The sequence below is a fragment of the Pseudophryne corroboree genome, chromosome 6 (assembly GCF_028390025.1).
Source record: "Pseudophryne corroboree isolate aPseCor3 chromosome 6, aPseCor3.hap2, whole genome shotgun sequence".
Lineage (NCBI taxonomy): Eukaryota > Metazoa > Chordata > Amphibia > Anura > Myobatrachidae > Pseudophryne > Pseudophryne corroboree.
In genome coordinates this window covers 307,335,801-307,345,248 of record NC_086449.1, presented here as the reverse complement: position 1 = coordinate 307,345,248, position 9,448 = coordinate 307,335,801, and positions in this window count along the sequence as shown.

Sequence of the window (9,448 nt, the reverse complement as noted above, 5' to 3'; positions counted from 1 at the left end):
TTATGGTGTCTCTGGACATCAAGGATGCGTACTTACATGTCCTCATTTATCCACCTCATCAGGAGTACCTCAGGTTTGTGGTACAGGACTGTCATTACCAATTCCAGACGTTGCCGTTTGGCCTGTCCACGGCACCGAGAATATTTACCAAGGTGATGGCGGAAATGATGGTGCTCCTTCGGAGTAGCACTCTCTCAGGAAGTGTTGCTACAGCACGGCTGGATTCTGAATATTCCAAAGTCGCAGCTGATTCCTACGACGCGTCTGCCCTTCCTGGGCATGATTCTGGACACAAACCAGAAAAAGGTGTTTCTCCCGGAGGAGAAGGCTCAGGAGCTCGTGACTCTGGTCAGAGGCCTCCTAAAACCAAAACGGGTATCGGTGCATCACTGCACGCGAGTCCTGGGAAAGATGGTGGCGTCATACGAAACCATTCCCTTCGGCAGGTTCCATGCGAGGATCTTTCAGTGGGATCTGTTGGACAAGTGGTCCAGATCGCATCTTCAGATGCATCGGCTGATCACCCTGTCCCCCAGGGCTAGGGGTCTCTTCTGTGGTGGCTGCAAAGTGCTCACCTCCTCGTGGGCCGCAGGTTCGGCATACAGGACTGGGTCCTGGTGACCACGGATGCAAGCCTCCGAGGATGGGGGGCAGTCACTCAAAGAAGAAACTTCCAGGGGCTGTGGTCAAGTCAGGAGACTTGTCTGCACATCAATATCCTGGAACTAAGGGCCATATACAACGCCCTGAGTCAAGCGGAGCCTCTGCTTCGAAACCAACCAGTGCTGATTCAGTCAGACAACATCACTGCAGTGGCCCATGTAAACCGCCAGGGCGGCACAAGAAGCAGGGTGGCAATGGCAGAAGCCACCAGGATTCTTCGTTGGGCGGAGAATCACGTACTAGCACTGTCAGCAGTGTTCATTCCGGGAGTGGACAACTGGGAAGCAGACTTCCTCAGCAGGCACGACCTCCACCCGGGAGAGTGGGGACTTCTTCAAGAAGTCTTCACGCAGATTGCAAATCGATGGGAACTGCCACAGGTGGACATGATGGCGTCCCGTCTCAACAAAAAGCTAAAAAGGTATTGCGCCAGGTCAAGGGACCCTCAGGCGATAGCTGTGGACGCACTAGTAACACCGTGGGTGTTCCAGTCGGTCTATGTGTTTCCTCCTCATCCTCTCATACCAAAGGTGCTAAGAATTGTAAGAAAAAGAGGAGTGAGAACAATACTCATTGTTCGGGATTGGCCACGAAGGACTTGGTACCCGGAATTGCAAGAAATGCTCACAGAGGACCCATGGCCTCTGCCTCTCAGACAGGACCTGTTACAACAAGGGCCCTGTCTGTTCCAAGACTTACCGCGGCTGTGTTTAACGGCATGGCGGTTGAACGCCGGATCCTAGCGGAAAAAGGCATTCCGGATGAAGTTATTCCTACGCTGATAAAGGCTAGGAAGGACGTGACAGCAAAGCATTATCACCGTATATGGCGAAAATATGTTGCTTGGTGTGAGGCCAGGAAGGCCCCTACAGAGGAAACCCAGCTGGGTCGATTCCTGCACTTCCTACAGTCAGGAGTGACTATGGGCCTAAAATTAGGGTTCATAAAGGTCCAGATTTCGGCCCTATCCATTTTCTTCCAAAAAGAACTGGCTTCACTGCCTGAGGTTCAGACGTTTGTTAAGGGAGTGCTGCATTTTCAGCCCCCTTTTGTGCCACCAGTGGCACCTTGGGATCTTAACGTGGTGTTGAGTTTCCTGAAATCCCACTGGTGTGAGCCACTTAAGACCGTGGAGCTAAAGTATCTCACGTGGAAAGTGGTCATGCTGTTGGCCTTAGCTTCGGCTAGGCGTGTGTCAGAATTGGCGGCTTTGTCATGTAAAAGCCCCTATCTGGTTTTCCATATGGATAGGGCAGAATTGCGGACTCGTCCGCAATTTCTGCCAAAGGTGGTGTCATCCTTTCATTTGAACCAACCTATTGTGGTGCCTGCGGCTACTTGTGACTTGGAGGATTCCAAGTTGCTTGACGTAGTCCGGGCTTTGAAGATTTATGTGACCAGAACGGCTGGAGTCAGGAAGACTGACTCGCTGTTTGTCCTGTAGGCATCCAACAAGCTGGGTGCTCCTGCTTCAAAGCAAACTATTGCTCGCTGGATCTGTGGCACGATTCAGCAGGCTCATTCTGCGGCTGGATTGCCGCATCCAAAATCAGTGAAAGCCCATTCCACAAGAAAGGTGGGCTCTTCTTGGGCGGCTGCCCGAGGCGTCTCGGCATTACAGCTTTGCCGAGCTGCTACTTGGTCGGGTTCAAACACATTTGCAAAGTTCTACAAGTTTGATACCCTGGCTGAGGAGGACCTTGAGTTTGCCCATTCGGTGCTGCAGAGTCATCCGCACTCTCCCGCCCGTTTGGGAGCTTTGGTATAATCCCCATGGTCCTTACGGAGTCCCCAGCATCCACTAGAACGTTAGAGAAAATAAGATTTTACTCACCGGTAAATCTATTTCTCGTAGTCCGTAGTGGATGCTGGGCGCCCGTCCCAAGTGTGGACTTTCTGCAATACGTGTATATAGTTATTGCTTACTAAAGGGTTATGTTATGTGGCATCAGTTGAGTGATGCTTGTTTGTTGTTCATACTGTTAATTGGGTAAGTTTATCACGAGTTATACGGTGTGATTGGTGTGGCTGGTATGAGTCTTACCCTGGATTCCAAAATCCTTTCCTTGTAATGTCAGCTCTTCCGGGCACAATTTCCTTAACTGAGGTCTGGAGGAGGGGCATAGAGGGAGGAGCCAGTGCACACCAGGTAGTACTAAATCTTTCTTTAGAGTGCCCAGTCTCCTGCGGAGCCCGTCTATTCCCCATGGTCCTTACGGAGTCCCCAGCATCCACTGCGGACTACGAGAAATAGATTTACCGGTGAGTAAAATCTTATTTTTTTTAAGTCTGATTGAGATTGTCGGAAAGGGGGCCAAAATCTGTCGGATTTGGCCCCGTTTCCGGCAGAAGCACGCGGATTGGCGCCTATTCCGCCGATCCACGTGTTTTCGGGAGAATTCCAGACTTGTTGAGGGAAGAGACTGCCCTCTTTGAATAAGTCGGAACCCCTTCCGACAGCAATCTGTCCGAAGCTGCCGTCTTTCCAACAGCTATTGAATACGGCCCTATATGACAATGTAAGCACAAATCCTATATCAGAAACGCTACATTTGAGCTGTTTATTTTTAAATAACATACCAAAAACCCATCGGGTCATTCTGAGTTAATCGCTAGCTGCATTTGTTCGCAGCACATGGATCAGGCTGAAAAACAGCAGTTCTGCGCATGCGGCGCAATGCGCACGCGCGACGTACGGGTACAACGATGTATTTGCACACAGGGTCTAGCGATACATTTCATTTCATGGCTTGGCGGACGCAGGGCGGGTTTGTAACGTCAAATCCGGAACTGAATAGTCTGAAGTGATCGCAAGCGCTGAGTAGGTTTTGAGCTACTCAAACTGCACAAAAGTCTTTTGCTGGCGCTCTGCGATCCATTCGTTCGCACTTCTGCTAAGCTAAAATATACTCCCAGTGGGCGGCGGCATAGCGTTTGCACGGCTGCTAAAAAACCGCTAGCAAGCGATCAACTGAGAATGACCCCCTACATACATTTCTCCAGATTCTCCTGCTGAAGGTGCTATCATTATGGGGGCATCACTTATTGATGGCTGCAGTGTGCTTGTTGCAAAGGCTGGATAGCATGGCTGACTTGACGGTTGTATGGGTCTATGATGTGGCATGTTTGTATGGTGCTGGCTGTAACAGAGACCTATTTGACAGTACTAGATTTGTGAGTATATGATAAAGCACAATAAATATTGTAACTATGTCCTTAAAGTTATTTGCTACATCAGCAGAAGGGCAAGAGATTATGGCTGAGTTTTAGCAGAAGTGATATTTCCTAAACAGGTGGTGCTCTAGATAGGATGCATGTTTGTATAATACAGCCAGCATACAGTGCTTTTCACTTCTACAACTACAGTACAAAGGCTTTTTCAGCATTATTCTCATGGCCATTGCAAATGCTTATTATAAATTCCTGTTTGTGGACATTAGCAAAAATGGATGGGTATCAAATGGGAGGATGTTGGTCCAAACTAAGGAGTAGATGTATTGTGCAGTGTTATGTGGGGGAGTGGTACCGGCCCATGTTATGTGCACTGATACCATCTTCATGTATTAATGTGGTGGCGTGTGCTACATGTTAAAGGCACCCCTGTCATTATTGGTACTGCTGTTTTTAAGATAGCGTGCCGATGTCTGGGGGGGGGGCAGTGTATGAACGGTCTGTGGCACTGACCGCTCTGACAGCTGCATCTATTGATTTCGACAGCTGCAGGTGTCATTGCCTGTTCACAACCACTGTAGTGACTGCTGCATCTGCTGAGCTGCAGGTCAGGTTTGCGAGATCTTGTGCATGCACACTGGAGATGTCCGGGAAGGGGGACACAGCTCTGTGGGGGGGGTCTAGCAGGGATCGCTGGTGGGGGTAATTGTCACTGCCATACTCCGACATCCAAGATGTTCATACATTGCATTGCTAGTAAAGAAGCAAAGCAGGAAGAACTATACTGGCACGATATTTGCCAGTATAATACATCTACCCCCAAATTCCATAATCACCTGAAATGTGGCCATTGCCTACTGAAAGTGTAGGTGAAATTTTGTCTTTGTGGCAAATAAGGCATTTCCTCTTCATCCAAATATTTTGAAACCTTTGCTACAGAAGCTATTACCCCCTGCATCTTTTCCATTTAACAAGCTATTAACCCCTGCACCCCTGAAAGGTGCATGTTTCACTATCATTTAACAAGAGCTAGCCGTGTGGTTAAAAACGCCTTTGGCATAATGAGCAACAAATTTAGAATTTTCCACACAAATATAAATTTGAATAAATTAAGTTTTTTGTCTTTCTTTGTCAAAATCATAAGGAAAGTTAAGTGCATATCACACCATGTGTATGCACCTTAAAGCTCACAGCAACTTTGCTTAAATAGGTGAGACAGTTACCAACACACCTAGCAGACCAGCTGACAAGATATAATTAAGTTAAAACAGGGTGCATGAGAAAATGTAAGCACAAAAAGATTCATAAAAAAATGAATCTAATAAACAAAAAACACTATTCCACGTCACTCACCTATTCCTAGATTTGTGGTGCAACGTGGTTTGTGACCACATTGTTTAAATAGAAATCACAGGGGCTCAGCACTCGCTATATTAACTACCAATAATAAAAAGTGGAGTTTTAGGCCCTCATTCTGAGTTGTTCCCTTGCTAGCTGCTTTTAGCAGCCGTGCAAACGCTAAGCCGCCACCCTCTGGGAGTGTATCTTAGCTTAGCAGAAGTGCGAATGAAAGGATCGCAGCGCGGCTACAAAAAAAAGATTGTGCAGTTTCTGAGCAGCTCCAGACCTACTCAGCGCTTGCGATCACTTCAGACTATTTAGTTCCTGTTTTGACGTCATGAACACGCCCTGCGTTCGGCCAGCCACGCCTGCGTTTGCCCCGGCACGCCTGCATTTGCATTTGACACGCCTGCGTTTTTCCACACACTCCCTGAAAATGGTCAGATACCTCCCAGAAACGCCCACTTCATGTCAATCACTCTGCGGCGAGCAGTGCGACTGAAAAGCGTCCCTAGACCTTGTGTGAAACTACTTTGGCTGTTTTGAAAGTACGTTGCGCGCCGTTTTTTTTGCCTGATCGCTGCGCAGCGACCGAAAACAGCTAGTGAACAACTCTGAATGACCACCTTAGTTCATGTAGTGATCAATGCATTTAAGCCTGCAGCCCCCGGCAAGGGACCCCACTCTACTGCAGGTCCTACTCTATGACTAATGTAATAGCTATTTTCATGATAATTATTTTGAGCAATAGTGTCAACAGCTGTTTCGGTGCCACACATGCACCTTCATCATGGACAACTGATTCTGGCTCCATAGTACACCTTTATAACCCTGTTAATGGGCTGAGTTTACTCACCTGCGCTGCGCCACTCCTGGCGCGCACGCTGCTCCAGCCGGTCCCGGAAGTTCCCGACCGGCAGCAGTGCCGCATGTCATGGCAACAAGATGCATCAGGCGAGCTTGTTGCCATGACACGTGGCGCTGCTACCTGTAATTTTTGCTGCTATACTTCTGATGATATAAAACTCTGTTTTTTGACATTAATAGTAGATGTCCGGGTTCTTTTTGGAATTTAGATATATTTGTAATGCACAGGGTTTGTATGTTTCTTAAATAAATACACAGTAATTATGTAAAGAGAGAGAGGTTGTTAAGCAGTTTATTTAACTTGCTGTAGGCTCATCTGTCTCCAAACGTTCTAGTCACTTCAATTTTTGCTAATGAATGGCCTTCGCACAATGCAACCAAGTTTGTGAACGTTCTGTTTTGGTCATTTGCTGGTGATGTTTTGAGAACAGTGAGTTATGTCAAGATAATTGTTCCTTTCTACCTTCCCCCACACACTGTGTGTTGTAATGTTATGTTATGTAGTTAGAGGTATGTTGCAAAGTTACTAATCAAGTACCTCTATAAATAAATGTAACACAAATATCTTAAAATAATGATTTCTTAATATGCTGAATGTTCTGAAGGTAAAACCCACGTTCTAAAGGATGTGTATGGTTTAATCATGAGTTATATATATTTTCCTCTCTTTAGCCTAGATTTTTACATCTGAATGAAACTTACGGATCAAACCAATTAGATGTGAGTTTCCGCCGCAACGGCCACATGTTACTGCAGCCCAAACTCTCACAAAATTGCTATGGGGTTGCAAGCACTTTTCAGCTAATACGGTGCCGTTGCTGGCGTTGAAATACAAGGGGAACTTGCACCTTCCACATCTAGAAGGAAATAAGCCTGTGTAAAAAGCAATCTGTTTGCAAATTTCTCATTCTATTTGCAAGTGCTTCTAAACTTTCTTAAGGGTCTAAAAACTAGTTTATGGAACTATGGTACATTTGTGCGAGGTCAGAAAAATAGCCTTGCACATGTCACAGTTAATGACTTAATTAACAATGGGAATTCAAAAATAAGTGCAGCAAACTCATACTTAATTAGGCATTGTGAGCAAACAAGACATAAGTGTTAACTATATTTAGAATATTAATGTAGCTCTTATTGCTGCTAATATCAAATATGAACATTTTCCACTGCCTTATAAAGGGGTCTGATTATGTACCCTTATGTACAAGTCCTTCAAGGGCTAATTCCTGTAATGTCCAGTATGTTTACTGACCAGAAGACCCACGTGCACAAAGCATTTATCTTATTAGTCATCATAAACCTTTCTATTGTTGGGGTTTTGTTTTTGTAGTTTTTCCATAAAGCAGTGGACGCATTTTAGGCTTTGTGGACTTTCTGAACATATCCACCGTCAACAAATGGGACGCAGTCCACAAAGGGCCTAATTCAGACCTGATCGCAGCAGCAAATTTGTTCTGTAATAGGCAAAACCATGTGCAGTGCCGTTGGGGGCAGATATAACATGTGCAGAGAGAGTTAGAGTTGGGTGTGTGTGTTCAAACTGAAATCTAAATTGCAGTGTAAAAATAAAGCAGCCAGTATTTACCCTGCACAGAAACAATATAACCCACCCAAATCTTGCACGTGATATATCTGCGCCCCTTCCCTGCAGTGCTCATGGTTCTGCCCATTAGAGAACAAATCTGCAGGTCTGAATTAGGCCCAATGTCCAGTAATCCGTTGACTACTATTGTTCTTTAGGGGCTGTAGGAATGGATCGCAGTCCAATGTTACCGAAATCATAACTAATAATTTATACTGATAACTTATAGTAGATGTCTGCAGGGCTGCCATAAGAAATTGTTAGGCCTGGGATTGACAAAGTTAAGTGGAAACAAGATTCCAAACAGCCCTAGCTGGATATGGGATCTAACGCATAACCATTGTTGCTAACATCTTAAAACAACACTTTTACAAGTCTAAGAAAAGTCACATTCTATATAATCCCTCATGTCATGTTTACTAAATGTATATAATGTACTGGTTTTGCATTTTAAACACTGTTCAAAAATGTACTTAAGATGCCTAACCAATCAGGAAAGAGGCTTAAAATAGCAACTAACACAGAATCTAGCAAAGAGTTAATTGTGGAATTAATAAGATTTTACTCACCGGTAAATCTTTTTCTCGTAGTCCGTAGTGGATGCTGGGGACTCCGTAAGGACCATGGGGAATAGACGGGCTCCGCAGAAGACTGGGCACTCTAAAGAAAGATTTAGTACTACCTGGTGTGCACTGGCTCCTCCCTCTATGCCCCTCCTCCAGGCCTCAGTTACGGAAACTGTGCCCGGAAGAGCTGACATTACAAGGAAAGGATTTTGGAATCCAGGGTAAGACTCATACCACCCACAAATCACACCGTATAACTTGTGATAACCTTACACAGTTAACAGTATGAACAAACAACATAGCATCAACCAAAGGATGCCAATATAACATAACCCTTTATTAAGCAATAACTATATACACGTATTGCAGAAAGTCCGCACTGGGGACGGGCGCCCAGCATCCACTACGGACTACGAGAAAAAGATTTACCGGTGAGTAAAATCTTATTTTCTCTAACGTCCTAGTGGATGCTGGGGACTCCGTAAGGACCATGGGGATTATACCAAAGCCTCCAAACGGGCGGGAGAGTGCGGATGACTCTGCAGCACCGAATGGGCAAACACAAGGTCCTCCTCAGCCAGGGTATCAAACTTGCAGAATTTTGCAAAAGTGTTTGAACCCGACCAAGTAGCAGCTCGGCAAAGCTGTAATGCCGAGACCCCATCGGGCAGCCGCCCAAGAAGAGCCCACCTTCCTTCTGGAGTGGGCTTTCACTGATTTTGGATGCGGCAATCCTGCCGCAGAATGAGCCTGCTGAATCGTGTTCCAGATACAGCGCGCAATAGTTTGCTTTGAAGCAGGAGCACCCAGCTTGTTGGATGCATACAGGATAAACAGCGAGTCAGTCTTCCTGACTCCAGCCGTTCTGTTAACATAAGTCTTCAAAGCCCGGACCACGTCCAGCAACTTGGAATCCTCCAAGTCACGAGTAGCCGCAGGCACCACAATAGGTTGGTTCAAATGAAACGAAGACACAACCTTTGGTAGAAATTGCGGACGAGTCCGCAATTCTGCCCTGTCCATATGAAAAACCAGATAGGGGCTTTTACATGACAAAGCCGCCAATTCTGACACACGCCTAGCCGACGCTAAGGCCAACAGCATGACCACTTTCCATGTGAGATACTTTAGCTCCACGGTCTTAAGTGGCTCAAACCAGTGGGATTTCAGGAACCCCAAGACCACGTTAAGATCCCAAGGTGCCACTGGTGGCACAAAAGGGGGCTGAATATGCAGCACTCCCTTAACAAACGTCTGA